Source organism: Manis javanica, chromosome 1 (assembly GCF_040802235.1).
Source record: "Manis javanica isolate MJ-LG chromosome 1, MJ_LKY, whole genome shotgun sequence".
NCBI classification, from domain to species: Eukaryota; Metazoa; Chordata; class Mammalia; order Pholidota; family Manidae; genus Manis; species Manis javanica.
Window position 1 is genome coordinate 81,767,267 of NC_133156.1, and position 22,454 is coordinate 81,789,720.

The following is a 22,454-nucleotide window of genomic DNA, read 5'->3' on the forward strand; positions in this document are numbered from 1 at the left end:
ACTGGCTATGGCTAAGGTGGGCGCCGGCGGCCGGGTGAGAACGCGCGGGGCTGCGCGGGCTTCCAGCTCTTGTCTGAGACGCAGGCGAGGATGGACAGGCGCCTGGGAATGAAATCAAAGTTGCGTGGAGCTTGGAGCCCCTAGACAGTTACCACTGTCCGGGAGGAGGAGAGCTCTCCGCGGTCCGAGCTCAAGAGTGGGGCGGCCTCCAGCGCTCGGTCTGCCTGGGCAGAAGCCCGCGAAGGGGGTCCCGCGGCGCTTTTGTACTGCCCCGCCTAGGCCAGCCGCGATCTGACGCACCGGCTCCCCCGGGACGCTGGGGGCGTCGCACTGCAGCTGGGTGGGGAGCAATTTATTCCTCGCAGTCCCGTCCCAGCCCATCTTCGGTTACTCCACCCTACCCCTCCCATCCCTCCACCTCCTCTTCCTCCTCCTCCACCTAAGCCTTCACTACCTCTGATTCTCCACCTCCTCTTCGTCCTCCATCCCCCTTCTACTTCTCTCTCCCCTCCCCTCCCCCTCCCTTTCTCTCCTTTCCTCTCCCCTCCCTCTCTTCTCTGAATAAGCAAGCTTTTGCCTCTAAAAGTCACAAGAAATCAGAGAAAGAGAGAGAGAGAGAGAGAGAGAGAGAGAGAGAGAGAGAGAGAGAGAGAGAGAGAGAGAGAGGCGCGAGCCTACCGAGAGGAGCGGCAGGCAGGAGGGGAATCTGGCACAACGGCTGGGAATGGAAACTTGACGCTTCTGGGCCACCATTTGCCAGGTCCTCGCTTGGGGTAAGTACTCTGGGGGCAGCAGAGTTCGATTCCTGGCAGGAACCAGCCTCTGCCCAAAACCCAGGCCTGAGAAATGGGTACCATCACCTAGGGCTGTTCAAATGATGAAAATGGGGTGGGGTGCGAGCGGACTGGCGGAGGTGGGAGGCGGCCGGCAAGGCTTCAGCCTGACGGCTGGCACCAGAGGATGCTGTGCGCCTGGAAGGTTGAACCCTGGACTCTAGCCCTGGGACACCCTGTGTATCCTGCCAGGATTCCAAACTATTATGGGGGGCTTAGAGCCACTCGATTTTCCATCCTATGCTGCGCGTTCCCACTGCCCCCCTTTTACACAATCGCGTGCAAATGAGCTGCTGTGTGGTGAAGTGACAATTTGCGCCTAGCTCAAACCTTCCAAAGGGAAAGTTTGGCTTGGCGAGGATTGCCCTGCTCTGCCGTTCCCTGGAACCTAAACTGGGAACCCGAGAGTTGAGAAAATTTACAGTTCTCCTATTTTCCTTAAAAAAAGAAAAACCTTTAACGAAAAATTTAAGTAGTCAAAAAGGTTATTGGATTGCTATGTCTGATCAGCTGCTGCTGACCTACCAATAAGCGTTTTAAACACACGCGTACACGCGCGCGCGCACACACGCACACACACATGCACACACCAGGGGCTATGTGCAATGCGGAAGGCCGACACAAGTAACCAAGAATTCAGAGTCGCGAGGGCTTTAAAACGCGTAAAGGCTATGTACGTGTCCTCCATGTGTACAGAGAGCAGAGGGAGGGAGCAAAGGGAGTTGCGGGTTGGCTTGGCGTTTTCTCTGTGCCTGTGTATTTCGTGTGTTGTCAGCTGGCTCTGGTTTCTAAGCACTGAATGCTGCCAGGGACCTCGGCACCCTAGTGGCGAAACAGGACTCATTTGTTTGGTGCAGAGCGGTGACGACCTAGAAGAGACTGAAGTGTGGTTAGGTCGGCCCCCTGCCATCCATTACACCTGCGGCAGATGGCTCAAGTGATAGAATGGTTTTGTTTGCGGGGATCAGGAAGGGAGGAGTGGGTGGTTAGAGCCTTGCCACCCTCTAAGGAAGTACCATAAAAAACCAAAGACATGACACAAGCCATATTCTTACCATCAAAAGCAATAGTGTTGCCACAGTTCATAAGTGAACCTGGGGCAAGTTAGTGACCTTGGTGACTGACCCCAATTGATGACATGGCAGAATTTTAGGAGCAGTATTTTTGCAAATGAATTTTTGATTAAGCACCTAGACCTTAGCTACACAAATTCACACACACACATACACACACACACACACACACACACACACACACACACACACCTGCCTCCAACCAGATGCACACAGGTGTCCTTGCAGCTCTACTCACTGAAGCCAAACGTCATCAAGCCCTGTGGATTTCACTGCAGCTGAAAGGGAGGCCACTCCAAAAGCAGGAAGCTTCTCCACTCTCCCCAAGAGATTTATGTCATTAGCCTGCCAGCTACCACACACAAGTCTTCCCTCCCCAGATAACCACCTAGCTGGGATTTAACGGTATTTCAATGTATCCATCTTGTTTTCATATGCAATGATGCGCCTGTCTGATCAATATTCTTGTCCTTGCATCCATTCCTTCCATCCTTCATGCTCCTCAACAAGCAGGAAAGGAAGTATTCACAGCCTCCAAGGCAAGGCCAGAGGAAGGGCAGGTGTGACAAAAGGAACACAGACACAGTCTAATGATAATTTAGCCTTTCCTCATTCCTTAATTTTCTTGCTAAAGAAGAGGAATTAAAAGAGAAATATATTCAGGAAGACCTGAACAAAACAAGCAGGCTTGTCTGCACCCTTCACACACATTACAGTAACAACCATGGGTCTATATTACATTACCTATAATATAATAATATGTATATATTCATATTTTTTGTGGAATAAGAAACAATTTCATTGGCCTAATTTTCTGTTCTAACTCAAGAAACTGTCCTTTAATTAGTGTTTAATATGCTTGTGCTTTAGAGTTGACTAGGTGTACAGAGAAATTCCATCATTTTTGACATTTAAATTCTTTTTTCTATTTTCTTTAATATTAAGTCAACAATTTTCATAGTCAATAAAACCACAGAATATCAATCAACAGTGGAACTTATTCTAGCTAAGGTTTTCTAATCACAAATATACATTCTAGAAATCTAATGTTTCCTAAGAAAGGGGAAAATGTCAACTCCTGCATTTTTTAAGGTTCTTTCAATAACCAAAGACATCTCTGAACTGGGTTTGGTTGATAGGTGCTTGTTGTGTGCTTAGTGTAATTTAATTTTCTGAAATCATTTTCCTTTCCTATGAATATTTCCATTTTATAAAGAGAAAGTTGACTTTGATATGCAGTGAGGTGCAGGATTCATCGAGAAAATGTCATTTGTATAGAGCTCTGTTTTATTCATTATTAGTAATATAGGTTGATTTGTACATCATACAAACTGTTAAGGGCCTGAGAATACATGTATTATCAGAACACATTCAGATACACTTGCAAGAAAATAAAAACCCAAGAACTACTTGCAAAACTGAGTTAAGGAGCAGGCTTCTTGAGCATTTTTAGATATATATATTTTTTTTAATAAAAAAAGAGGAGGAGACTTGATCTAAAACTCTTGGTCTTAGGAGCACTAAGAGATTCCAATTTTATTTAAACAAAATAGAATTAGCAACACTTTTGCAATTGTGGAGAATGCAAACAAAAATTTAGCCCTAAAAAGACCCCTCCCATTTTTCTTCAAAACACTTCAGATCCTAGTTCTAACCAGTATCTCAAGCTAAGGAAGTAATTTCTAAGATGATTTTGAACTCACAATAAAAAGTGGGTTTTTTTTATTTTGGAATTTTTGTTGAGTGGTATTTTAAATGGAAAATCTCAAGGAATCAAATTAATTCAATATCCCTGTCTTTCTAGAAGAAGGAATATATTTTAATACTCAAGCAAGTTAACACCCCAGTCACATTCAGTCAGGTTTTCTGGCCCAGGTGAGCCTCAGAACTTAACAGAAAATGAAGGCATCTGGGGGAGAAGAGGAAACTAAAATCCCTCATTCCTCACCCACTGCTGGAACCACCTACATGTTCTTTTCAAATGGCATGGTTATTTGAACAGAAAAACTGATAAGAGAAAGTAAATCTGGAATACATAAACTGGTTTCTTTTCATCCTTATTGTGCTAGGTTTTCCTTGTGCCTCGCCATCCCTTGGCACCCTCTCCCACCTTTCCCAAGAAGCCAACAAGAGAAACATTTACACTTACATTTAGCAGGATCTCTCTATATAGATAGATACCTGTCTCGAAAATATCATCACTACTCCAAATTTGCCTTTACTTAAGGTGTAATTAAGAAAATCATAATTCTTAAGAAAAGCTATCAAATCTCAATCCCCGGCGGCAGTGGGGGTGCGCTCAAATGCCCGGGGCTGGCTAGCAGGAGAACTCGCCGCTCAGTGTGCCTGCCGCCGGCCACTTCTTGTGAATCTGTGTCTTTGGTTCGCATGTTTCCCCTCTTAAGGGAGGATAATGAACTCTCCTCGGTTCCTAATTTGTAAAGATATCATCTTTAGTCGGCACTAAAATAGAGGTGGTGGAGAAGAGGCCTGGGTCATAACCCCGAAGAGGTCAGGGCTCCAACCTCCTGGGTATCATAAAACCAGGAGACAGCGGCCAACTGCATCTGAGGGTCCCTGTGGTTCCCCCAGAAGAGCGAGCCTTTGGCTGGAGGGCAGTGTGCCCGCAAGAGTGTTCAGTCCTATCCTACAGTACCCCTAGGGGTCTCTGGAAGGGGAGGCTTTGCCTTCCTCCGGGCAAGAGAGGCCTAGAGGGGCGGGCCCAGCCTCGGTTGCTAAGGCCTCCCAAGTCCACACAGCTTGTCAGCCCCAACCCGGGGCCGCCCCGACGGCCCCAACGCGGTGCCATGCAGCCAGTAGGTGTCGCTGTTTCCCTACTGGCTGGAGCCAGGAGCCCCGCGCTGGCCCCTGGCGCCGTTCAGCCTTCCGCGCCGAGCGGGTTCACAGATCCACGCGAGCTTCCGCGGACCCCCCACACCCCCGAGACCATCCCTTCGCTCACATGGCCACGATCGCAATGACGCGGACCGGCCTAAGGGAGCGCCTTTGGGCAAAGAAGAGAGGGCTCTGTTGGGGCGAAACGCGAGGCCCCGACGGAGCGGCTCAAAGTCACGAGCTTCCCTTCCAGTCTCTTTTCACGTGCTGTGGGCAGCGCCCGGGCACTGGGAGTATCCTGGTAAAATCCCGCGCCAGGAAATTCAACCGGGGTTCCACACTGGCTTTAAAAATAAACAAGAGGTTGAAGCCCCGCTTCGTGGGAGCTAGTCACAGAGAGTGAACTGGTTTCAATTTCTGGCCTCCAAATAAAAAGAAAATGTGATAAAGAATAGAAAGAAACCTGGGCCTGGCCGCTTGGCTAGTTACATACCATCTTGTACACACGTGTGCACGCAGAAATACCGGGTAATCGCGACCGCCCCCCACCCACGGCCCAGGAAAGAGTCAGTATTTGGATGTATTTGTCTTCCCCAAAGCATTCCTTGCCAAGTATTTTTCCCCTTCGGAAACCTAGCAGTTAGCATATCTTTGGAATTTGTATTGAAATTCTAGGTATTGAGTATTCTGCGCCCTTCTCTGGGGTCCTGCGGCTCCCTGCCTTCGGCCTCAGTGTGCTGCATAAGAGATTATTAATCAGAAGCGTTCTTTTTGTGTGTTTCTCAAAAGGAAGGGGTTTGGCTTATAAATTACGAGAGAGACATTTACAATGGGTACATCCTATAGGTGATTGGAGATTTTATCATGATTCTGATTATTTTGTGCAGGAAATCACTGCTCCTATTTGAAGGTGGGGGTGAGGAGTGGGGGGACCGGCATTGAAAATGCTGAATTCAGAACCTCAGGTTATTGAAAGAGCTGGTATGCAAAACAGAACTGGCTATGCTTTTAAACTAACGTTTTAAAATCATACCTTCAGTTAAAACGTGGGGACATTTTGCAGTAAATTTTGTAAAAGACCTACACTTTATCTGTCTTTTTTGGTAAACGTAATCAATTCGTGAAGAAGAAAAACGTGACAGTCAAATATCAGGAAGAAAAGAAAAATTCTCACTTAAAGTCCAGAATATTTCGGAACACATTTTGTTTCTGACTCTGGGCCTCGGTCTCACTATTTCGGAGGACAAGGCTGGCAAGTGCCTGAGTCTTCAAAGCAAGCCTTAATTTTTTTTAACGCGAAGTGGCAGCATCATTAAATGTCATGCCTTTCGCTATGTTTCACAAAATTGGCTCCTTTCCGTTAAATCTTATGTCTGTTATACAATTCTAAATAATTATATTTCTGATTGAGAAGGCAAATTAATCATTCGGTGACGTGGGAGGGGGAGAAACACGTGTCTAATTGGAGGTTGTGAAGTTCAGTGAGAAGGTATTTTTAGCTTGAAAAGTCCAAATTCAGATACTTGGGTCTCTCTCCCCCTCCCCTCGTTCCCCTAAACCCTCCCTGCTTCACCCCCTCTTTCACACACCCTGTGGACTCTTTCTCCCACTTTCTCCCCCTCCTCGGCCTCTGCCTTCCTCTCACCCCTCGCAGCCCCACCGACAGTGCCTCTCTTCTTTCCTCTCCTTTCTCCTTTTCCCCTCTTCTTCTCTCCCTACCCGTCATTTCTCCGTCTGCCTCCCCCTATTTATTGTCTGATCCCATCAGTCAAGTTAATATAAAAGTAGTAAATGGGAGGCCCAGCACCTCTCTCCTGGACGCGCCCAGGGCACTTTGGGGAGGTGTCGGCCGCGGCCAGATGACGGGCCGGAGTGGTGGCCTTTCGTTCAGGGCACGCTGCTGTGCAGGAGTTGGGGTCTGCGCGAGGTTGCGGGGCTTATTCAAACGTTGCCCGCTGCTGCTGTGATTCGCAGAAACTCGGCCTCGGTATGGTAATGCTGGGCCGGGGTGGGGGGGAGACGGGGGGAGGCGCAGAGGAGAGGGGAGGGGAGGATGGGGGTGAGGGCGGGGTGGGAGGGGGCTCTGGCACCGCGCGCTCTGCTGCCAGGCTGGGACAGACCACCGGGACCCGCGGCGGCGTCGGCAGCAAAGCCGCTACCCACCCTCCGCCACAACACCCACCGAACCAGCGAGCCACCAAGCCACCGGTCCCCGGGGTAAGCTACAGCGTGCACACGGCAGTGACGGTGACGGTTCAGATGCTTCAGGTTACCACCAGGCACCAATAAGGGAGATTAGAAAGAGAAAAGGAGATTACAGAGAGATCAGAGATAAGAGGTGTACCTCTCTATGTCCCTTGTCACAGTGCGCGCGCGCGCGCACACACACTCACACATACACACACGCCTCTGTACACACATGCATGCAGAGACATCCGTACATGAACACATTCCTTGCTACTACCATCTAAATACATGCATCGCCACTCTATATGCCCTGCAACGTGGCCGGTGTGTTTGTTCTGATCCCTGCATACAGGCGGGCAGGTGTGTGCAAGAGTCCAGGCAGAACAAACCGCCACGCACGATTGAATTGCTGCCAAACTCGAAGAGATGTTTAACCTGCTGAATTGTTTCACTCATCCAGGTGCCCTCCCAGAAACCCTCAATTTTGCAACCAACTGTGGAATCCTTTGATTCATAGAACGTTCTGAAAATGTACTTTAGGAAACATAATCTTGCTGTATAGGGCAAACCTAAAGGATGAGTGTTTTCCGTTTTTTAATATTTTTCGTGTAGCCATCTGACCACTTTTTATTGGGTGACACATCATATGAGCACTTTGATGTGGGCTTGGAAAAACTACAGCCAGAGGTAAGGCTAGAAATACCGTAAGAATTAAGGGTGCTAAAAATGGATGCTGGATAGTCCAACATGAAAGATGGCATGCAGCTGTAGGTTTAAAATGGGGGAAAATACATATTAATATTTATACATGAAAGCCACTGGGGAGGGCCGAGTCTTGCCCTGAGTATCTGTGCAGGTAAGTCATTCATAAGAAAACTAATTACCTATGCATGTACTTGAACTTGTTTAATTGAATAAGCTGCATGTGTGCATCACTTGCTGTTCTTTGTGGCTATGCAATTATAAATTCAGCCTTTTAAAAGTGATAGCTTGGGGGGAATTTAAAAAGTGGACTTCATATATATAGATTTTTCAAAAGCCATTGTGCTGAATAGATATACTGCCAGGAAGGAAAACCGACCCCATAAACCAGGTAACTATTGCTTGAAATCTAACTCAAGGCCTGTCTATTTTAGGGCAAATCAACTGGCTTAATATAGTCAACCGTTTTGTTTATTTGTTTTCATTACAAAGTCAGGAATTAAGGATGCTTTTCAATCAAGATAATGTGCCTTGTTTCCAGCCATGTTAAGATAAAAATGAAACTCAGTTAATTTTGAATGCAGTAGATAAGGTACAACATACAACATGGTTGAAAATGTCTTCCTTGCAGAAGGCTGTCCGTTGCTGTGTCTACACATTTTAAAATAGTTTTTTTTTTTTTTGCAGTAAGAAATGCTAGAAAGCAATAGTGAGGTAAATGCCACACCTCTCACTTAATCAGCACACAAATTCTTTATAATTCTTTGGAGTCACTTCCCTTTATACAGACATTGTTTCAAATGCAATGGCCCGAACTGTGTTTGCTAATAAGTTAATTAGACAATCAAACTTTGAGCCTTGAGCGATGGCATTACAGCTGATGAAGGGGTTATGTCAGGAAAAAAAATTTTAATGTGTCTTTTCTTTTATGACCAAACCAGGAGGTTATACAGCTGGTATTACATACATGACAGAGGTGCATATTTGGATTCTTAAATAAACAGATGCAAGGAGGCAATTGTGCATATTATATAGCAAGAGACAGCAGCAGACACTCGCCAAAAAATAAAAACAGACAGAAAGGGATAAGACAGACAGACATAATAAGATAACAAAAAACAAAAAAAGAGGGGGAGGGGAGAATCAATAAAACGATACAACCTGAACTTTTCGCGAATTAAAAAATGCAAATATAGCTTTACATATGCATCGGTATTAAAAATAATACACGCTGGAACCAACAGGAGCGGGAGCAGGAGGAGGAGGAGGAGAAGGAGGATGAGAGGTGGAGGAGGAGGAGGAGGAGAGGAGGAGGAAAGAATGGAGGCGCCGCGGAGCCCTGATTATGCATGGGCTGGAGCTGCCTCCTCTAACCTGTTCTTCTCCGAGCCGGGCAGCCGGCGGTCCTCAGCCGCCCAGAGAACAGGAGCCGAAACAACCGTTCCAGAAGGCTACAGCGTTTATTTTTCTCTTTTGGGGGTTTTGTCGGTTGTTTCAGGGGCTCGCCAACTGGCCCCTTTAATTAAAAGCTTCAATAAAAGGCGATCGCGCCAGGAATGCACCGGCTCCTCTTCGTGCAGGATTTGCATATTTTTTTAATGCCCTAATTTCCTTGATGTATGTAAATGTAGCCGGACGTAGAGGGAGACAGGGAGCTGACGTCAATGGACGTGACCTCGCAGCTAAACCTTGAACGTGAAGCCGGGATGGGGGAAAACACGGAGCGGCAGCCGGCGGAGCTCGCTAGTGCGGGCGGCGGCAGCGACAGTGGCCAAGCCTAGGCCCGAGGGGGCAAAAGGGGGCCCTGTCGACCCTGGGGGAGGAAGAGCGGCCGCTTCCAATCTCCATCGCCCGACTTCCAGCCTCGCCAGCCTTCGGCCGCACATGCAGGCTCCTGTCCTGCACCTCCTACCCCACCAACTACATGTTCTTTTGCTTCCCTCAGAAAAGCAACACACTCAAAAACAACAACAAACCAAAAACAACAGATAACAAACCAAACCAAATCCCCAAATGTTTGAGACCAATGCTTGGGTAGCTTTCAAAGAGAAGACTATGACAATGGAACATTTTTTTTTTTTTTTTTTTTTTTTTGCTTGTCTCCACCAGAAGAGGAGGAGACCTCAGACAACAGCAAATCACTCCTAAAACATAGGCTACACGTGTTTCCAGTAGGGAGAGGTAAATCGCCCAGCCGGCTGGTGGGGGCTTCTCGTTTCGTTACCTATTTACCTGTGCACTCATTATGTGCGTCGGCTTCATTAACAGCCGAGCCCTTAGCGTGCGTTTTGGTGTGATGGGAGTGTCGTGTCGTGTGTGTGTGTGTGTGTGTGTGTGTGTGTGTGCGCGCGCTGGGGAGGTGCTTGGGCTGCTGAGCACCGAGGCAGGCGCTGCGAGCGAGATGAAACAGAGATCGGTGTCTCTCCACGGCTACCTCTGGGACTTATCTGCGGGAACATCTAGGCCAGAGCTCCTAGGCTGGAGTTCGAGTTTCACCCGTTTGAAGGTTGAGGGGGGCGTCTGGTGGCGGGGGGGAGGCAGAAAAGGCTCTCTGAACAGCCAGGCCCTTCCGATTACATTGTCTGGGGAGAAAGCTTGAGGTGCGAGCCATTCCGCGGCCGCAGCCCGGGGCGGTGCCTTGCGGGATTGAGCCTGGTGTGGGTTTCACTAGGAGCTCAGCCGCCTCAGCGAGGAGGTAACGGCTCTCGGCTATTCAGCAGGGCGGCCTTCAGATTCCCTCCCTCCACGGCCCAGCGCGCCAGCGTGTGCGTGCCTGCGCACCGGGCGGGGGGCCGCTGGCACCTCCCTGTGCACATCCGCCCCCGTCTCTGCTCTCCTGGTTCTCCTAGGCAGCTAAGAAATGATCCGCGGCCTCTTCTGGGCCGAAGCCGAGCGGAGCCGGGGGCGGAGGGCAGAGCCGCAGGCTGGCAGGGAAGGGGCGCTGGAGGCCGCAGTGTCGGCTTCCCTGTCCTGCCCTCGGCCGCCAACGCTGACGTTTCTTCGTTCCACCTCGCAGCGCTAGCTTTGTTTTCCTGACATGCTCGTGGCCACAGGGCCCCACGCCTGCGAGGGGAGTGTGTGCGTGTGCGTGGGGGCGGGCGCGCGCGGCGGGCTAGGGACCTCCCGACAAGGACACGCATGGCTGTCTGTCCTCCGGCTGCACTTGGCGGGAAAGCTGGGGGCCGCCAGCGGGGCTGAGCGCCCGCGGCTCTCATTACCTCCTCCCAGCTCCCCCCGGGTTACATTTACATACGGGCCCCTCGCCTGAATTTTTACGCCCCCCTCCCTCCCGCCACCGGTCGCACGCGCGCACGCTCGGTACAAGCTCCCGCGCGCGCAGACACCCGCGCCCAAGCTGCGGCGGGCAGGGCGCGCGAATAGGCCTGGGGGTGCAAGCCGTCTGAGAGAGAAGGATTCTTGCACCCTCCCTTTCGCGCCTACACCGCTGACAGCCTCCCCGCTCGCGCTACAGGAAGCCCACCTTCCTCTCAAAGCCCCCACCCTTCTCTTTCTGCACACTCCCCCCCCATCGCTCTGCCTCTCCCTGTTTAACACACACAAGCGCGCGCACATACACTCGCTTTCTCTTCTCCATCAAATAGATAACCCCTATGGCGCGTCCCTGGTGCCCTTTGAATAGCTGTTAAGTTTAAAGAATAAAAATCCTTATAATATATTGCTTCTCTTTAGCCAAACACAGTTAACGACCACAACAAAAAGGGGGAGTAGTGAGGTAAGGGGACTTGAACCAAAAGACCTTTCTTAAATAAAAAAAAAAGTATGCAAGTCAAAAGGTCATTCTCCAAGTTTGTAAATAAAATTGCGAAAGGAGTCCTTAAAAAAGAAAGGAGAGGGAAGAAGGAAGGAAGGTAAAAAAGATACACAAGTTACATAAAATGGTGCATTGGACAAACAAGACGGGTTCTTTGGGGAAAAAAAAGTCTAAAGAATCAAGAGGGAAAAAATCCTGAAAGAAAAAAGAAAAAGAGGGAGAATAAAATAAAAGGTAGAAAAGGCAAAAGAAGTTTCCAAAGAAATGTGTGTTTTGCATCCTACAATAGGAAAATGTAGCCACTGCCCTCCTTCAGACGAGACATTTCTAATTTGTTCCGTCTGTCAGGAAGGGACTATGAGAGGTTTGGGTGCAAATTCATTATCTCTGGCAACGCAGAACGTAGTGTGGGGACTGAAAAAGACCGTGGCAATGGATGAACAATAGGGCTTCAGTTCATCAGCAACAAAAGCAGTGGGGAAATTGGTTGAGTTTCTAAGCACGTCCTCCTCGGCAGAGGGGGCTGGACTAGACCTTGGACAGCCCCCCCAAAAACTTGCCGAGCCTCGCACACACCACTTCACTCTCCACTCCGAGGCTAAGAGAGCAAGTGCCTGGCGCGGGGGGTAAAAGTTGGCTTTTTTTCCTCCTTGGGCTTTTGCCCCCTTATTTCTCACCCCAGAAGGGAAGACCCGTTTAAACTATTTTAGACGCAATCAAGCAAGAATCACTGTGTGGAATTGAGCGGCAGTTTTAAATGTGCTAAAGAGAGGGATGAGCTGAATTTTTTTTTCTTTTTTTGAGACGCCGAAAGAAGCTGTTTGTGTACTGCAGCCGCCCTGTTACTGTGGATCTTGTCTTCTGGCCGGTGCCTCGATTCCCGACCAGCTGGATTTGGGGGCAACACTGCCTGACGCAGGGAGAACAAGTGAGTATCTTGGCGGCCCGCAGGCGGCACCTCGGCCGGCGGCGAGGGGCCAGCAGTGCCTGCTGCGGCCCCGCGCCGGCGCTCGTCACCTCGCCCGCGAGCCGGTGCTCCGTTACCCACAGAGCCCCGTTGCCGGCCGCTCCGAGAGCCAGGCCGGGCTTTGCTTCAGCTAATTGACTGTGTGGCTCGGATGCTAAACCTGTTGATCTCGTGAGTTGCCTGAGCCAGGACTGTTAATTATCCAGTGGCCTCACCCCCAATTGCAGAGATGCCAGGAAAATTTCGCGTTGTATCGGGGAATGATGAATGTAATTTTGTGTTGTTCGTGTTGAGACTTTTCTCACCTAAATCTGGAGCCAAATACAATTGTATTTTGCGTTCCTGAATTCAGGATTCGCATTTTAAATCTTTTAACCATCTCAAAGTTGCAATTACCTGGCAATGAAGTGAGGGGCTGATTGGATGCCGGTACAAAGTTATGTGCAGTAGCTAACTAGACTTGGATTTCCACTTCCTTTTTATTTTTTCCGTTTGGATTTTGGGAGGCGAGAGGCCGTTTCACAAGGTTATCCCAAGTTCGGATTCATCAAGTGCAACCATAGTGGTTCATTGTGGGATCTGGTACGTTTTAGCTTCAGAAGCTTCTGGCATCCGAGCAGAGCCAAGTATCTGCTGTTTGCTTGGAGCCCCGACCCCGCTGAGGGAGGCGAGACCTTCGTTCCGTGGCCTGGAATTTTCTGAGGGAACCCTGGGCAGTGGGAACCAGGCAGTAGATTTGCATTAGAGTCTGCGCGTTTTCTCTTGCAAATGTGTACCCGCCGTGCTTGAATGGGGACAGTCTTGTGGGGTCAGGTAAGCAGTGGAATTGATGGAAGTTAGACAGGAGGCCCTGTCAAGTCACGGCCACGGCCGGAGCTCTTTTGGAGCTGTGGCTGCCTTGGGCCCAGAATGGCTGGGTGGCTTCCAGTTTCCTCCCTCTCCTGGTGCCTACCTCTGCCCGCCACCCTCCCTCCCCACCTTGACACCACTAATTAGGACGCTGTCTTCAGAAACAAGCTCCCATAATCAGCATAATAAAACCAGAGCAGTACTTTCATTTTGCAAAACCAATAGCCCCACCCCGCCACTCCAAAATAACGATAAGCATTAAAAAAAAAAAACGATAAAAGAAAAGCTATTTTTGGGAGTGTAAGAATTCTTGAATATTGAGTCGTGGGGGATGGGGGAAGAGAATAAAAAAATCCACCACTTTACAGCAATCAGGTTTTACATTATTCATTGATTTACTGAAGGAAATAGCCAATCAGGAGCCATAGATATGAAAGCACATCTCACCGTGCTGTGGCCTTACAGTAAACTATTTGCATCTTTTTAATGGATTAGATATTTATTCAGGGATTCCCATTGTTTGAAAGGCCTGGAAATTCAGTCCCTTAAACATTTAGAAAAGATGACTGTTCCAGTCTTAAAATTCTTACACGTAAGAACTCTCTTCTCTTTTATATGGCAGGTTACAATGTTCAAATCCTTAATGTTTCTTAAAAGTCTCTCTTCCTTGCAAGCTAAAAATAAAAGAAAAGAAGAAAGAAAAATTAATTTCCCAAACCCCTCCAGATTCTTCATATTTTGCATTCCTATTATCATGCATGTCTCTATTTAAATGCAAATTAGCATATTTAACCCTGTGGGTGCTGAGGCCCAGGATACATGGTACTGGGTTTTCTGGAATCTCTTGGCATTTTGAAGACTCATAGTAATTGCTGTATCTTAAATAAAGCCAATTCTAGGCATGATCACATATATATTTGCAGTATATTAACCCTCTAATCATTTGTTTTCTTGACTGTTTTTCAGAAGAGACTACAAAGAAGCATAAAATGAATAGACAATCCAACCAACCAAAGGTAATTTTAAAATTTACATTTGATAAAATCAAAATGATGTTAAAAAATCAAAATAGAGTATTTTTACTAGGTGGAAGGCCTGCAGTGTATTGCATATATCCCAGTTCATGGCAATAGATGCAATTCCAGAAAAATCTGTTTTCACATGTGCAATTTTTTTCCTGCAGGTAGTCTTTGTATATTACACATCAAGGATAATGCAAACAATCTGTAACTGCCTATAAAAGTGAAACTTGGATACAAAGGAAATAATAGGATACTTTGACTAGAAAGTAAGCCAGTCAAGTACCTTGCCTGAACTATACACATCGCTGTCAATTAAATGGCTTTTATGTAGAAAATGGTAGTCTTGCCTGTATTAGTAGACTGTGGTTTACATGCCCGAGAATCATACAAGCTCAATATTAAAGAGGGATTTTAGTGTTAGGTCAGTTCTTTATATATTTTGCAGTAGTGTGAATAAAATTCAGAGAGGTGAATAGTAGTGGCAAAATGTTTTTTGCATTTATGGAACAGACAAATTCTCATCCAAAAATGTGGAAAATCATAACTTTTCCTTTTTTAATTTAAACAGATTGTTTATTCCTAAGAAAATCAGGATGTTTCAATTCATGTTTCAGCCATCTGGAGACCTATAAAAAGATTAGAAAACAAGCATGACAATCACGTCTTAATCTATTGGTCATTAATAGGAATTTATTAGAGAATGAGCAGGCAAGCCTTCTGAATTCAATATGTTCTTTAATATGTAGATTTCAAAAAGAATATTCTCTAACTTGGCTAAATACTTCTTGAAAAACAAAAATATCTGAACTAAAAACATGTAAGTGTCAATAGTTGCTCATAACAATATATGGCAGACAATGCTAGGAATCTTTAGAGTAATACGATTGTTTCAACTTGTTCTTGTCTCATATTCGACACAATAATGCAGTTCTTGAAATGTATGTAAGAAACCACAATATATTGGTTGTATTGCTAAACCACAGACCTTGGCAATATTCAGAATAATCAGATACTCAGTATTAAGCCTTGGTATGTATTTTTTATGTCTCTACGTTGAAAAATGATGGAGAGGTAAAATATTTAATTGGTTCTATTAAATAGACTACTACATAACAAATAGACTACTCATAATCATTATGTTGGTTATTTTCACTCTTGGGAGCTCTCATAGTGAATCTGTGGTATATGTGACAGGCATGGGAGCCAGTCCAGGAGTCAGCTGATATGAGTATGTGGCATTGCCTTAGAAGATGCTATTTTAAGACAGTATCTTCTGGAGGTTCTAACTATAGAAGCATCTCAAATGTTCTGTGTCTTGGCTTTCCTGATAGTTACTTGGGTTCTGAAAATGCATTTAATTGTTGAGTGTGGAAATATAGCCACATTAATTTGCAAATTCACACAAATATAGGAGTGATACACATAAGACTTACATGCATCATACTGCTCTATTTTTACCAACCCTCACCCAGATATATATAAAGCAAAAAGGGAAATCTAAAAATATCTGGTATTTCTTGGGGTTTTGACTTAAGGAATTGATTTCATCTGATCATATGCTTGCTTTATGTAGTACATGCCAAATCACTAATGATTCTGCTTCTAGGTCTTGGAAAGCAAGGCCAAAATACTCTCAATCTTCCAAGGCAGCAAAGCTCATTAGGGTTTTACATGATGTCAAAAGTGGCATATGTCTCAGTGATGTGTTCTCTTCTTATCCAATACTTTATGTTGTGACCTTATAGTTCAAGAAGGAAGAGTGTGTTCTCTGAATTACTTTGTAGTTTGCATATATATTTTATGTATAATCCAATGCAGCCATTTCTGATCATACTTCTTGTGCCAGAAGTTGATAAGAAATATAGATGAGTGATTTCTGTATCTTAGTCTTTTATAAATAATCAGGACAAGAATGGTCACCAAAAAAGGAAATTAATAAAATAATCTAGGGAAGCATTGGCATCTCTACTAAACTTTATCTTTAATTGGTGTAATATTGATGTTTGAACTCTTAATTGAGGGCTTTTCTGAGCAATTCTGGTTTTCTTGTCAGTCTTTCTATATGATTTACATGTGTGCTCTACATATAACTTGGTAAACATATACTCATGTCTTAAATGAATAAACTGAATTAATGAAAGAGTGCATGTTAATTCTGAAAGTGTTCTTTGTTATTGGGGAAAATAGTCACCTATAGAAATGATAATGTTGGGATAAGCTAGTGATGTGTGAAATAAATACAAAGATTTATGACATTTGCTTGTAGCATATATTTAGAAGAATAGTAACACCACCAAACATAGCTTATAATTTTGGGAAACAGTCTGTGAAGTTCACCCATGATGAATATGCAACTTTTGTGGACTCTACCTGTAGATGTTCTGCTGAGGAGCATCTGAGCATTTGAACTGTACATACTGTAGATGTATTAGACATAGATTACCCGTTACAAAGGAGAAGAAGAAAAGACCTCTTTTAAGTGATCATATTCACTTTGAAAAGTCCTAAGAAAAGGAATGAGACTAATAATTTAATAAAACAATATTCCCTTCTAGATAGAAGAAAGGTGGGGGTAGGTAAGAGGAAGGTGGGGATAGTTAAGCTCTTAACATCCAGGTGTTGTAGCTCTCTTTTTCATAATACAATAAGTAACAATACTTTCTAAACAATTTCATAAGGAAGAGTAGTACATTTTGTCCTTGTGTATGAAACTATAAACAAAGTCTCTGCATTTTTATTACAGCAGAGTTGTGTTCAACATTAGAAACTATTGCTTCAGTGTTTACCTGTGCTACATTCTAAGGAGCACACCCTCAATAGGTTAATTTTTTTAAAAACCGGAGTGAAGTCGACATGTTTAGAGCATTCGGTTTGAACTTATAGAACATAATACAATGCCCTATCGCCATGGCACATAGATACAAAGTATGCCTGAGTTGTGAAGCCATTAAAAACACACCACCAGAGCAAATTGTCAATGTAATCACACATGGACTCACTGCCTAATACAGATCTGATTCCCAGCCCCAGAAAGCAAGGCCCTGCTTTAAGCAGTAGCAAAGTGCCTTCCATCTGTCTGCCCATGCAATCTGCCAGAAGAGAAATGCAGCCAGACATTCCCCAGATCTGAAATGCTTTTATCTGTCCTTAGAGAGAGATTTCTTCCAGTCTTTGGATATTAGAGCGATCTACACTAGCACCGAGGAGGTAAAAGGCCGCAGGTTGCTTTTCCAGGAGCAGTCGGTAGTACTAGCAGAAGAGATGTTGATTGAGAAAATAGGGCTTGTTGCAGTGCCGCCGCCGCCGCTGCCCAGGCAGCAGGCGTGGGGCAGTTGGCTGATCACTGATGCATATCAATAACGGTGTACTTGAGATTTCTCATGACATCATCATTACCTTGGTCTCCCGCGGTCCCGAACCTTTGACCTTGCCGGGCTGGTCCACATTTTGGCAGTGAAAGCCCCTCCAATGATGGCCCTTTTCTCCTTCTTTCAGACCGGGGGCAGCACGCCAGCAAGAAGGCATCTTCTCCTTCCCAGCCTAGACGCCCTGGGAAATCGAGGATCTTCCCCCAAAAACACACACACACAAGATATGTGCAATCAAGCTGCCACCGCTCGGTGAAAAGCTCATGGTGCCTAACCCCAAAGGATCGGGAGAGATCCTTGAATCAGCTGTCACTTCTTCTATAGAATGGGATTTTTTTCCTTCCTCCTTAACCTGCGTTGGAAATTGCCGTTGGCTTTATACATCTCTATAGAGGGAGGCTAAAGAGTCTTGCGTGAGAATGAAGCAATTTACAATGCAAATAGAGGCCTGTGAAGGGACGGACGCTGCTGCTCACTCTTTACCGCTTGCTGCACCATAATAGCTGGTTTTATTTTCTGATATTAATAGATGAATTGTTGGCTAACGCTGCCGGAGATTACTTGCTGAAAGAAAAAAAAAGTTCGGAATAAACTTTGAAAGCAACAGATCTCGTTTGGATGTTTTAGCCGCACACACAAACAGAAACCAGGTCATATTTATATACAAGGATGCATCTTATGCACGGCAAGTACCCTGGAGGACTACTCTAACGTACTGCCAGAAAAGATCGGGATGTGGAGTCTGGCCTGAGGAAGACAGAGGCGTATGAGGGAAGTGAGTTGTTATCTTTGGTTATCTAGCTGTATGAGTGTATTGGTCTTCATAAAGCTAGATAACCGAAAGTAAAAACTCCTTCAAGATCGCCGGAGAGCGTGTGAGTGAAAGACTTCAACCAAGAGACACTAAAAACCAGAAAGGTCAGGAATACTTACTGAATCTAACTTTGCTTTTGTTTTTGTTTTTCCTTATGATTGAAGGTGGGATTAGAGGAAGTTAAGTAATACATTTATGCCAAAACATAAAGATGCCAGATACTTTGTGAGGGCTTATTACAGCTGCAAAGGATTATTGCATTGTGCTAATGAGTAAAGATGCATGTGCAGTTTGTCCTACTTTAATGCAGAAGTTTATATATGAGTTGGTTTCTTCTTCTTCTTAGAGAGCTGTTGTGCAGATAGATGTGTTTGATGCTAGCTCAAAAATGATTCCATAGTACATAGACTTAGGCTGTTCCCTTCTGAGGCACTTCCCTTGAAAAATTAGAAGATAATGCGTGGGAACTGCAAGTGGGTTGTACGTCAAAGTATACGAAATTAGATTTTGAGAAAAGTTTATACTGGAAGGTCAATAGACCTATGAGGACATAGAGCTAGCAGGGAAAAACGCCAACAAATAAAAATTTAAAAAAATAAATAAAAGCAAAGGCTGATTTTTATTCTTCTATTCAAAATAGAAGGACAGATGCTTCTCTGTTCCAAGAGGGTTTCCTTGAGGAAGCTACTGAAGCAGAAAGACATGATGGAGACGAGATCGCCTCCCCTCTTGTCAAAGTGTTAAAAAAATGTTCTGTCTTACTCTGCGCCTAGCATTGGAAATGAAAGTGACATTTACGCAACAACCCACGTGTGCGCCTCCTCTCTTTTTGTTTAAGGATGATCAGGTCTATCCAGGAAACAGCTCTGGCATCCCAAACTGAAATAATTAGGACGTATATAGACCTGACAAAAATGGAAAGGGGGTGGGGAATCTGAGGGTCTGTCTTGCCTAATTGATTCCGATAAACGGAATGCAGGAGATGTGAACGGCAGGACGCTCCGATTCCCACGCTCGGGGGCAAGTGGTAAAGCGGGCCGGCAGCCTATGACAGACAGCCCTGTTTGGGGGGTGGGGGTATGAAAAAAAACATGAAGTGCACACACCATACTCATCTCCATCGCTTAAGAAAGTAGAGGCATTTCCCACCCACAGCCATCTGCAGGCTCCCAAATGGCAGCACCAAATGGTCTGTAGCTGCTGCATACTGTCTGTTTCTGTTAATTTTATAACTAATGTTTAATCTGGCCGTAATTAAGTTTGGCTTTCTTCTTTGGTTGAGATTTTCAATATTTAAGGAAAGCTAGTCAAGAGCAGTTCTAAGGAAATCCCATTCCTGCCTGCTCCTCCTGTCAAATTCTCAGTCTGTACTTTTGGCCTTGAGACCACCTTTTGGCTTTTGTTTTAGGTGCGTTATATTTAAAAATACATATTTCTATATAATAGACATTGTTATCGCTTCATTAGGCTGTTTACCTCTTAACATGATAGATCTAAGAATTTAGCCTAGTTATGCTAGTGGACAAACACTGGAAAGTAAAGCTATAAAATCATCAACCTATAGAAAGTTTATTGCAATAACAACATGGTAAAAGGTTGTTTTGGTACTGTCCCAGCGAGATGCAGTCTAAACAGTCATTTCTATTTAACCTAAAAATGACTCTGCTTAACAGAAACTTTGGCATTTTGGTGATCCTATTGTACTCTTTTTGTAAAAGTTCTTATATTTTCCATGTGTCACCAAGCAAAAATATGTATAACCATTTAAACATAAATACAAATATTGCAATAGGAAATGTCCCAAGTGGCCTGTTACTTCCATGTGGCTTAGATTACTGACAATCCCAGATCCCAAATACACAGTTTTTCTTCAAAAGCATTACATTTTCCTTTGTTGCTCTAAGTCCTTGTAATACTTCATCCTGGAGAAGCCTGTAAAACCACTGTTAACTTCCGTTAGAATCTCTGAGAGACTTTATTAACGTAAATTCTCAATATGGCTGCTGAACACGTGCCAAAGTTTTACTACGGTAGTGACCGTTGAGAAGACCCTTGTTTATTTACATTTGAAGCACTGTTTGTGCAAACAACCTTTCATTGTTAAGTGCCTGTATTCCTTTCATTTACTTCATGTCCAGGGGTGCTATTTACCTAGATCATTGTCTACTACAATTACATTTACATTACAAAGTGTGTGGTTTTCTTTCTCAAGGAGGTTCAATTAAGGCAATAAGATGTTTGCTGGGGAAACCTATTGTTTACTGAAAGCACTCAATGGAGTCAAATTACTGAAGCTTTTGCCTACATCTTGGTCTTTTATGTAAATGTGTTAAATACAACATCTAAGGAAAATAAACAATATTATAATTCTCTGTTTGCCATTGTCATATCAAACTTGCTTTGTATCATACTAATGTTACATGACTTATCGATCAATAAAAATACATTTCAATGTTATTATTTTCATTTTATTTTTTGCTCTTCACTGCTCTTGCTGCAACATGTCCTAATTTTTCTTTTTTCTATTACACATCAAACTTCTGACATTTTGTTTTATTTGTGTATGTTAAAGAGAGGTATTGTGTCAGAGCATGGGTCTGATGGGTGTCCTGGGGTAATCTCTACAATGACCTTATAAAAAGGTGATATTTCTTGAAATCCGAAATATTCTGAAGGAATGTACATTTAAGTCAAAAGTGTAAATATCAGTTAAGTAGTTCTTTGAAAGCTAGTTTTAACATTGGCAGAAACCGGATCAAGTTTATTTAGCATACCAGTGCATTGTAAAACAGTTGGAGTGAAGTTGCAGGTTGCGTGAGCATGCATGTTAACTAGTGGGAACCAAGTGCAGTCTTTGTGAAATGGGAGCAGCAGATTGCTGTGCAAGGCCAATGTTAAAAAGGCAGCTGAATTTAACACCATCTGGAAGAAAAGATCCCTTCACGACTTTCTCACACCGTCAGACAAAACTAGTGTCTCTTGTTCCGAGCCCTTGTCTATGCAACCATACAATACTGAGTCATTATACTTTTGCTGAGAGAAAATTTGAGAACACAATATGGGTAACCAGTGAATGACCAAGTTTCATTGTGCCCGCTTAAGTCGATTGAAATCTACGTCTAGAGCTATGAATGGTAGTATTGTTTTCCTCACCAGGGCTGTACTAAATGTCAGCACAGTGTAAAGAAAAACTTGAAGTCTGCAAATAACTTACCAGATCTCAATTATAATATTTTCCCACACTAGAACTAATATCATTGCGAGGGGCTACATTGCAGAAAACACAAAAAGAAACGAAAAGAAATAGTTCATTTAGAAGTTATTTTATCCAGACCAACATTTTAATTTTCTGATGGGAACTTCAATTCAGGCTGCAGGCTGGGTTGAGAAGTGGAATTCATTACTGGGAAGTTCAAGTTACAAAAGTGCTTCTTGTGCAATTAAAATAGAATAGACAAACAACTAGTTCCACCTGAAACCCTCCCTTTTTAAATACAAAGAGACACTACTTGGGTTTTATTGCTTTAGTTCTGCTTAGAATTATTAGTATGAATCTGGGTTAACTGTTGCTTTAAATTTTGGCAGACACTGCCCTTTCAAAGTTGCCACTATGATTGACATTGCAAAAGAACATCGTTGATGTACTTTTCCAAAAATATGCAATGTTCTGGTACCTTCCTAGGTGGATTCTGGTGCCCTCAGGAGTACCCCTCCCTTTATATTGTCCCCATCCCCATTTTCTAACTTTTTTCATGATGTGTATGAATCAAGTTACTATACTTAGGTTTCATGTTCACATAATCTATTTGACTGTAAACAGAGAAAGGAAACAAAACAGCTCAAAAAGAGAAAAAGGAGTTGGTTGTGTATGTTTTATTAGGATGTCTACTTTAAATATAATTGACTTTGCAATTTTGTTGTTGTGTCACCAAGTGTCGCATAGTTCTTAACATGGAAGTGCAAAACAATGAGTAATTGCTGTTTTGCTGAATAATACATCTGAGTTGCCAACCTCAAAGGTATTATTTTGTG

General features: G+C 44.4%; 1 long non-coding RNA gene across 3 annotated transcripts; it reads left to right on the forward strand.

Annotated features, from left to right (window-relative positions):
* The first annotated feature begins 298 nt into the window (after positions 1-298).
* Positions 299-20,879, forward strand: LOC108393032 (uncharacterized). 3 transcript variants are annotated; one of them, XR_001852174.3, is made up of 4 exons: positions 299-773; positions 12,207-12,330; positions 14,185-14,234; positions 17,736-20,879. It is a non-coding gene; the product is annotated as an uncharacterized lncRNA (long non-coding RNA). The 3 variants fall into 3 exon arrangements; XR_012130239.1 differs by lacking the exon at positions 299-773 and adding an exon at positions 10,033-10,136; XR_001852173.3 differs by lacking the exon at positions 299-773 and having other exon boundaries at positions 11,251-12,330.
* The last annotated feature ends 1,575 nt before the right edge of the window (positions 20,880-22,454 follow it).